An 8,938-nucleotide genomic window follows, 5' to 3' on the forward strand; every position below is an offset into this window, starting at 1 on the left:
CATCTGTAATAGAGTGACTATAGAACCAGTTTGATATAACACAATTTCATACAATATATAAAATTAGGGGTCCCCGCTCCATCTCGCCATCAGTTTGGGGGTCCTTAGCCTGGAAAACGTTGAAGACCCCTGATCTACACCTGTTAAACGTGTTAAACAGTTTTACAACAACTATAGGAGAGCAACATATGTGCAGTAAATTGTCAAAGTAATCCCTGAGACACTTTAAGACATCAATATATACTGTTTATGAGCAAAGCAAAGTTGGGTTTTGGGTAATTTGTCCTTTAACTGCTTGCAGCAGAGGTAAGGTATTTGCTGTACCACAAGATCCAATATGTCCACCTGATTAGATTTTTAAACCACCTTACGTGCCTTCTAACAACTTCAAATTCTCACAAGCCTTTTAAAGCTTCCTTATACACACTTCCCTCAATAATTGACAATACATTATGTCCTGACTCCCTTACAAAACCTGTATTTTTTTCTTCCTCCATGACCTACTACTTCAGAGAAGACAAGACGACTTAGTCCTCACATGGACCTAATACTGGGAAGGAAATACTATGACACATTGCACTCTCAAAAAATGTTCACATTAGTCTGGTTAATGGATGGTTACGTTGTCAGTTTAGTAAAAAAAAATATATGGGTCATCGTGGCAGGCTGTCACATTATTTAGTTATATATAGATGTGTTTGTGTGTTTAAATTTAGCTAAAAGGTGCGTCATCATAAAGGCCTTTAAGGGTTGATGATCTTGTTAGTAATTCCTCTGCATATTCAAGCCTAGAGGTGCAAAAAAGGGCCAAGACACAATCCAGACACAATTGTGTCTACTAAATGGGACAAAAGTAAATGTATTAAAGTTTGGGAGGGAGGAGGAAAATACAGCTGGTCATCTACTTGTCAGAATGAACAGAAGAAGACAAGATGTACCAATATGTATGTGGCACACAGCCCAAAACCCAAGATAACACTGGCAACAATGACTCTAGACAGGAAAGATAATATCTTACTACAGTGTTTCGTAGAAGAGCATTGAACGTTTGAAATATTTCCCGGAAACACACTGTGAAAACCCCTTTTTTGTCCTTAACAGGTAAGTACATTCAACTGCACATTCATTCACCTTTATGTTAGGGCACACTCTACTGGGGTTTTCTGCACACTGCATTCTATTAAAGTAAAGTATGCTACTTTAAACTTTTTTGCACAAAAGTACAGATGTCAGTGAAAGCAATTTAGCTTGTTTTTAAACCGGAAGTTCTTTTGTTTCATCATTTTAAATTAAAAAATAATTATTATTTAAATCTAAAATACATCTACAGCAATCAAAAAAATTGTTTTGGGGGTTTTGGGGCCATTTTTTGTTGTTGTTGTTGTATTCTTCAGTTAATAAATAAGGTAACCGAGAGGTGCAAACGCACTGCAAAAAATAAATGAGCTGTAAATGCAAAAAAGTATTGCAAAAACTAGGCTAACAAACACACAAAGAAAAACAAAAGCAAAATATATGTGATGCAAAAAAGTAAATGTTGCAATCACAGAATTTGGACAGGAGGAAAGTGTAAATGCCCTGTACATACATGGCAGACACATAAATGATACAAACACAGTCACACAAATCCCATGCAAATGGACTGGCAGTTTTGGCTCTGCAAGAGGTAAAAACTATTGAAAAGTAATAAAAATGTTAAGCATCCGCCCTCAATGTGTGAAGATATGGGTGAATGAGCTCTTGAAAAGGTGCTAATAAGAATACAGGCCATTTACTTAATGTCCTCTGGGTGAGTGTTCCATTTATGTCTTTACTAAGGATTTAATCCACTTATATTTAAGTCTATGTTTCAATGAGTTTATTAATGATGGGACCAGACCAAAACATCCATATCCAATATTCAGTTGCAAGATCCAGTTGCTTAGGATGATTTTGAATTTTCTCTCTGATGTCCCACAGTCTGTGTAGTCAAATTAGTCCGACTCACAATGGGTCCTGTAATACGACCTATCATAGCATTATGATTAATTGGCTGAGGGATTGTGTGGGAATGACAGATCAGGTGTTGGAGCGTTTTACCTCCTACTTGGCTGGTAGGTGTTTCAGCGTGTCATTGTGAATGATAGGAAGTCTGGGCAAGCAGATGTACTGTGTGGTGTTCCACAAGGTTCAGTTTTGGGACCACTTCTGTTCTTGCTATATGTTCTTCCTCTTGGCCAGATAATGCAGCAGTACTTTGATGTGCTGTATCATCTTTTCACTGATGACATACAATGGTATTACACCTTTAAAACCACTGAGGTCTACAGACTCCACTGTCTAATTAACTGGCAGTCCCAGATAAAGCAGTGGAAATGAAACCGACTTCTAAATAGAAAGAGATGCTCATTATGCCCCTGATAGGGCTATCCCCACCTTCAAACAGTACCTGGTTGATCTGAGTTCCTCTGCCAAATCAAGTCTTTGTTTTTTGATGGGTTTTTTTGTTTTTTTTGATGAGGGGATGTCCGCAGCATATCTGCTGACAGAGGGGTGAAATCAGGTGAGTTGTTCCGGGCTCGGAGTAAAGCTGGGGGACCCTGAACCAGACCCCTCCATCTATGGCCAAGACATTTTTTACATTTTTTTTTGTATGTTTGCAAAGGAATACTGCTTTATTCTTTTCTTTCTATTATCTACTGCAGTAGGTATTTGGGAAGTATCCCTGTTACAACAAAATCTGTGACTTGTTGAATATTGGGACTCATGTTCCTGCTGTGACGGATTCTCCTATGACTTCACAAGAATACTTTTATGATTCACTAAGTGATTCATTCAGCATTAAATCCTTATTTTTATGCCACTTCAAAGACTGGTAAAGGACATCCCCACTTTACAAATGTTTACCTCAAAAGTCCCGCCTATACAGAACTCTACAGAAAGATTTACTGAAAGTATAGCAAATATCCCCATTAACCAAACCTGCAGTATCTACCTCCACAGGATTCATATGTAAATTTAATTTCACAAAATTAATATCTAAACCTAAAGAACCCTACTGAGAAGTACATATCAGCATCCCCTAGAGTCACAATGTATGACGGGTCATATATGCTTGTAACAGCCACACACCGCCATTCCTTCTGTGTGGTTATGCTGCTTAGGCAGCATCTTTAAAGTTTATCAAACTGCTATACATATGGCTTGCTGTGCTTCAAGTGGAATCAGGAAAATACAGAATATTTTCCTGATTCCACTTGAAGGAAACTACATTTTGCCCTGCGTCCTGGATCAGGCATCACTTTAATATAGAGACAATACGGCGGCTCACATTGGAAGAATGCACCTCAAGCCGCAGGAACGGCTTAACTTTGTATTGGTCTCACCTGCAGAAAGCTTGTAACACCCTGATGATGCAAAGATTCAGTAGTTTCGGTCAAGAATTTGTCTATCTTTACGAGAAGAAGTTAGAATTAAGACCGGACCGACAGGTATTGTTAATGTTAAAAAGTCACAATGTCTTGAATTTTACCTGACATGACTAGAAGGTGCATCCAGTGCTGCTTCGGGCAGGTGCTGCTGCAGTGAGGCGAGACTAAAAAGACAATTCTGCTTTTCAGACTCAACTGTTTAAGATTTCAACCATAAGATTTTTTGTTCAAATCTAGACATCAGACAAGCAAAATTCTATAAATGTGATGAATTGCAATTGGAGCATGTATGGACAGCCACATAAACAAAATGAAAAGTGGCAAGACCTTTATTTGTAAATGTAAAAATTTTACTTGGAATTTATATACTTTTTATCCTAAATAAACTTTTTTTAAATGTACTTACATATTTATTAAATACACATTGTTCTTGTTACATAAAAGGTACATTTTTCGGTATATATATATATATATATATATATATATATATAGGTGCTGGTCATAAAATTAGAATATCATGAAAAAGTAGATTGATTTCAGTAATTCCATTTAAAAAGTGAAACTTGTATATTATATTCATACATTACATACAAACTCATATATTTCAGATGTTTATTTTGTTTAATTTTGATGATTACAAATGACAACAAATGAAAATCTCAAATTCATCATATCAGAAAATTAGAATATTACTGAAGACCAATAAAAACAAAGGATTTATAGAAATGTTGGCCAACTGAAAAGTATGAACATGAAAAGTATGAGCATGTACAGCACTCAGTATTTAGTTGGGCCTCCTTTGGCCTGTATTACTGCAGCAATGCGGCGTGGCATGGAGTCGATCAGTCTGTGGCACTGCTCAGGTGTTATGATAGCCCAGGTTGCTCTAATAGTGGCTTTTAGCTCTTCTGAATTGTTGGGTCTGGTGTATTGCATCTTCTTCTTCACAATACCCCATAGATTTTCTATGGGGTTAAGGTCAGGAGAGTTTGCTGGCCAATTAAGAACAGGGATACCATGGTCCTTCAACCAGGTACTGGTAGCTTTGGCACTGTGTGCAGGTGCCAAGTCCTGTTGGAAAATGAAATCTGCATCTCCAAAAAGTTGGTCAGCTGCAGGAAGCATGAAGTGCTCTAAAACTTCCTGGTATGTGGCTGCGTTGACCCTGGACCTCAGAAAACACAATGGACCAACACCAGCAGATGACATGGCACCCCAAACCATCACTGACTGTGGAAACTTTACACTGGACTTCAAGCAACGTGGATGAAGTGCCTCTCTTCTTTTCCTCCAGACTCTGGGACCTTGATTTCCAAAGGAAATGCAAAATTTACTTTCATCAGAGAACATGACTTTGGACCACTCACCAGCAGTCCAGTCCTGTTTCTCTTTAGCCCAGGCAAGACGCTTCTGACGCTGTCTGTGGTTCAAGAGTGGCTTGACACAAGGAATGCGACAGCAGAAACCCATGTCTTTCATACGTCTGTGTGTGGTGGTTCTTGAAGCACTCACTCCAGCTGCAGTCCACTCTTTGTGAATCTCCCCCACATTTTTGAATGGGTTTTGTTTCACAATCCTCTCCAGGGTGCGGTTATCTCTCTTGCTTGTACACTTTTTTCGACCACATCTTTTCCTTCCCTTCGCCTCTCTATTAATGTGCTTGGACACTGAGCTCTGTGAACAGCCAGCCTCTTTAGCGATGACCTTTTGTGTCTTGCCCTCCTTGTGCAAGGTGTCGATGGTCGTCTTTTGGACAACTGTCAAGTCAGCAGTCTTCCCCATGATTGTGTAGCCTATAGAACTAGACTGAAAGACCATTTAAAGGCTTTTGCAGGTGGTTTGAGTTAATTAGCTGATTAGAGTGTGGCACCAGGGGCCATCAATTTTGAACCTTTTCACAATATTCTAATTTTCTGATATGATGAATTTGAGATTTTCATTTGTTGTCATTTGTAATCATCAAAATTAAACAAAATAAACATCTGAAATATATGAGTTTGTATGTAATGTATGAATATAATATACAAGTTTCACTTTTTAAATGGAATTACTGAAATCAATCTACTTTTTCATGATATTCTAATTTTATGACCAGCACCTGTATATACACTATATTGCCAAAAGTATTTGCTCACCCATCCAAATTATTGGAATCAGGTGTTCCAATCACTTCCATGGCCACAGGTGTATAAATTCAAGCACCTAGGCATGCAGACTGTTTTTACAAACATTTGTGAAAGAATGGGTCGCTCTCAGGAGCTCAGTGAATTCCAGCGTGGAACTGTGATAGGATGCCACCTGTGCAACAAATCCAGTCGTGAAATTTCCTCGCTCCTAAATATTCCACAGTCAACTGTCAGCTGTATTATAAGAAAATGGAAGTGTTTGGGAACGACAGCAACTCAGCCACGAAGTGGTAGGCCACGTAAACTGACGGAGCGGGGTCAGCGGATGCTGACGCGCATAGTGCGAAGAGGTCGCCAACTTTCTGCAGAGTCAATCACTACAGACCTCCAAACTTCATGTAGCTCAAGAACAGTGCGCAGAGAGCTTCATGGAATGGGTTTCCATGGGCGAGCAGCTGCATCCAAGCCATACATCACCAAGTGCAATGCAAAGCGTCGGATGCGGTGGTGTAAAGCACGCCGCCACTGGACTCTAGAGCAGTGGAGACGCGTTCTCTGGAGTGACGAATCGCGCTTCTCCATCTGGCAATCTGATGGACGGGTCTGGGTTTGGCGGTTGCCAGGAGAACGGTACTTGTCTGACTGCATTGTGCCAAGTGTAAAGTTTGGTGGAGGGGGGATTATGGTGTGGGGTTGTTTTTCAGGAGCTGGGCTTGGCCCCTTAGTTCCAGTGAAAGGAACTCTGAATGCTTCAGCATACCAAGACATTTTGGACAATTCCATGCTCCCAACTTTGTGGGAACAGTTTGGAGCTGGCCCCTTCCTCTTCCAACATGACTGTGCACCAGTGCACAAAGCAAGGTCCATAAAGACATGGATGACAGAGTCTGGTGTGGATGAACTTGACTGGCCTGCACAGAGTCCTGACCTCAACCCGATAGAACACCTTTGGGATGAATTAGAGCGGAGACTGAGAGCCAGGCCTTCTCGTCCAACATCAGTGTGCGACCTCACAAATGCGCTTCTGGAAGAATGGTCAAAAATTCCCATAAACACACTCCTAAACCTTGTGGACAGCCTTCCCAGAAGAGTTGAAGCTGTTCTAGCTGCAAAGGGTGGACCGACGTCATATTGAACCCTATGGATTAGGAACGGGATGTCACTTAAGCTCATATGTGAGTCAAGGCAGGTGAGCAAATACTTTTGGCAATATAGTGTATATATATAAAAAAGTGTTGCACTGATTCCATTTTTCGGCCCCGATACAGATACCCAAAATCTGGCTGTGCAATATTGGCTGATCCAATACCATGCCGATAGCATCTGTTTGAAATTGATGTGTGTATAAATGAAGAACTGCATCCTACTTGGATGCAAAATAATTCCCATCATGGCTTTGTCAAGCTGCTGCCAAATATCCATCCTGTTGAAGACAAAACCTTACCTTGAAGAACCTGGTCTGTCAATCTTCTCCAGCTGAGTGCTTTCAAGTGCCGCTTCACTGAAGCAACAGTAGGACACAAGCAGAGCAATCCAGTGATCATATTTCACAGCCCTCTAATGCTGCTGCTCCTTTTTATCTACTCTACCCCGTCAGACTGAGATCCACAGCCAATGTATGTGCTGCTAGTCTGTCAGGCTGCTGAATGGGAATATATGTAAGCTAGAGAGGTGGAGCTCTACTTCAGGTGCAACCGTAACCTATTTAAGGTCTGCATCTAGACACGCCCCAGTCGCTATGGAGGCACAAAAGGTGGGAAAGTAAAACAGTGTTGTTTAATTTGTATAAGTAACGATGTTTTGTCAGGGACTTTAGCTATTCCATAAGAAAATACAAGTTAATTAACACAACACTCACCTTTTTACTTCTAAGAAGTTAGCGAGCACTTAATCCCACACCTTGACTGAACAGACATTATTTATATATATATATATATATATATGTATATATATATATGACAGATTTTTTAGACAAAGCCTTGTCAGTTGTTTTTTTTCCCTTTATTTGATCATCTCTACCAGACATCCTGGTCAGCTGCCCCAGTCTATCTCTCTGTTAAACACAATGAGCACCTCACATTCAGGAAAATCAAGGACTAATAGAACAATTAAGGCCTATTTTTAAACTAGTACAACCTGCCATCCTGAATTTATATATTTTTTTTTATTTCTGGTTCCAGTTTTTTTTTTTAAAAAGAAAAATTTATACTTTTTTTTTATTCTCTGACATTTTGAAATGTCAATTCAACTTTCAATTCAGTTTATTTATATAGCGCCAATTCACAACACATGTCATCTCAAGGCACTTTACAGCTCACCAGATAATACAGTCAAATAGATTAAAAGTTTTCTATCTAAGAAACCTGTTTATTGCATTGACTCGGATGCAATTCCTCACACAAAGCATGCTTATAGTGACAGTGGAGAGGAAAATCTCCCTTTTAAAAGGAAGAAACCTCCAGAAGAACCAGGCTCAGTGTGAGCGGCCATCTGCCGACGCCGATGGGTTAAAGGAGACAGAAGCAGAGATACAAAAAGCAGCTGTAAAAGGCGGCCCCATCCAGGAAACACAGAGGCAGGCAGATGAGCTCTGAGCCAGCTCCCATGTCAGAGGATGAAGAGAGCACATCCAGCCAGTCATAGTGAGAGAAACAGGACTACACTGGAAAAACAGGTCGATCTCCAATATCTATAAACAAAGGTGTTGATGGCAGCAGCACAGCTGATATTTCTCTCCAGGGTGGTGCCACAGCCAAACAGGAACAGACGAGGCAAAGCTACTATGAGAAAAAGCAGAGAGCATAATGTTAGAGATTGAACTAACAGATTCTGCAGAGTGGGAGAACAGAGATAGAATGAAGAAAAATGACTAAATAGGGGTCCCTATGTCCTCCAGAAGTCTAAACCTATAGCAGCATAACTATAGAGATAGCTCAGGACTTGTGCTATGGCTCACCGTGAGAAAAAAAAATTGAGTTGTCCAAAGGCAACTCACTTTTTCAGGGTGCAGGGTTCAAATAATGAAGAAAAAAATAATAAATAAATAAACCAACATAAATACTCAGTGATTGCCCATGCCTATGATGCAATAAGCTATATTTTTAGGATCACCCTATGCCTGACAGCAATTTTCAAACCCATGCAACTGTGCATTGTAGCTCTCATAGTATGGAGAATGTCTGAGCTCACTGACAGCTTCATTGTAGGTAGCCATCTTTGTTGTGACTGTGGCCGGTGGCTGCTAACCAACCAACGGGAAGAAGTTGCGCCCTTAAGAAACAACCCTTCCTCATTTGCATAATGAGGCAGAAGTGCATACAGAAACGTAAAAACGACAGGCAGAAAAAAATACAAAATAAAAAAATACAAAGAATAAACCAGAAAAAAATATATAACATGCAC

The sequence above is a fragment of the Cyprinodon tularosa genome, unplaced genomic scaffold (assembly GCF_016077235.1).
Source record: "Cyprinodon tularosa strain WSP-4 unplaced genomic scaffold, ASM1607723v1 ctg92, whole genome shotgun sequence".
In the NCBI taxonomy this organism is placed as follows: Eukaryota; Metazoa; Chordata; class Actinopteri; order Cyprinodontiformes; family Cyprinodontidae; genus Cyprinodon; species Cyprinodon tularosa.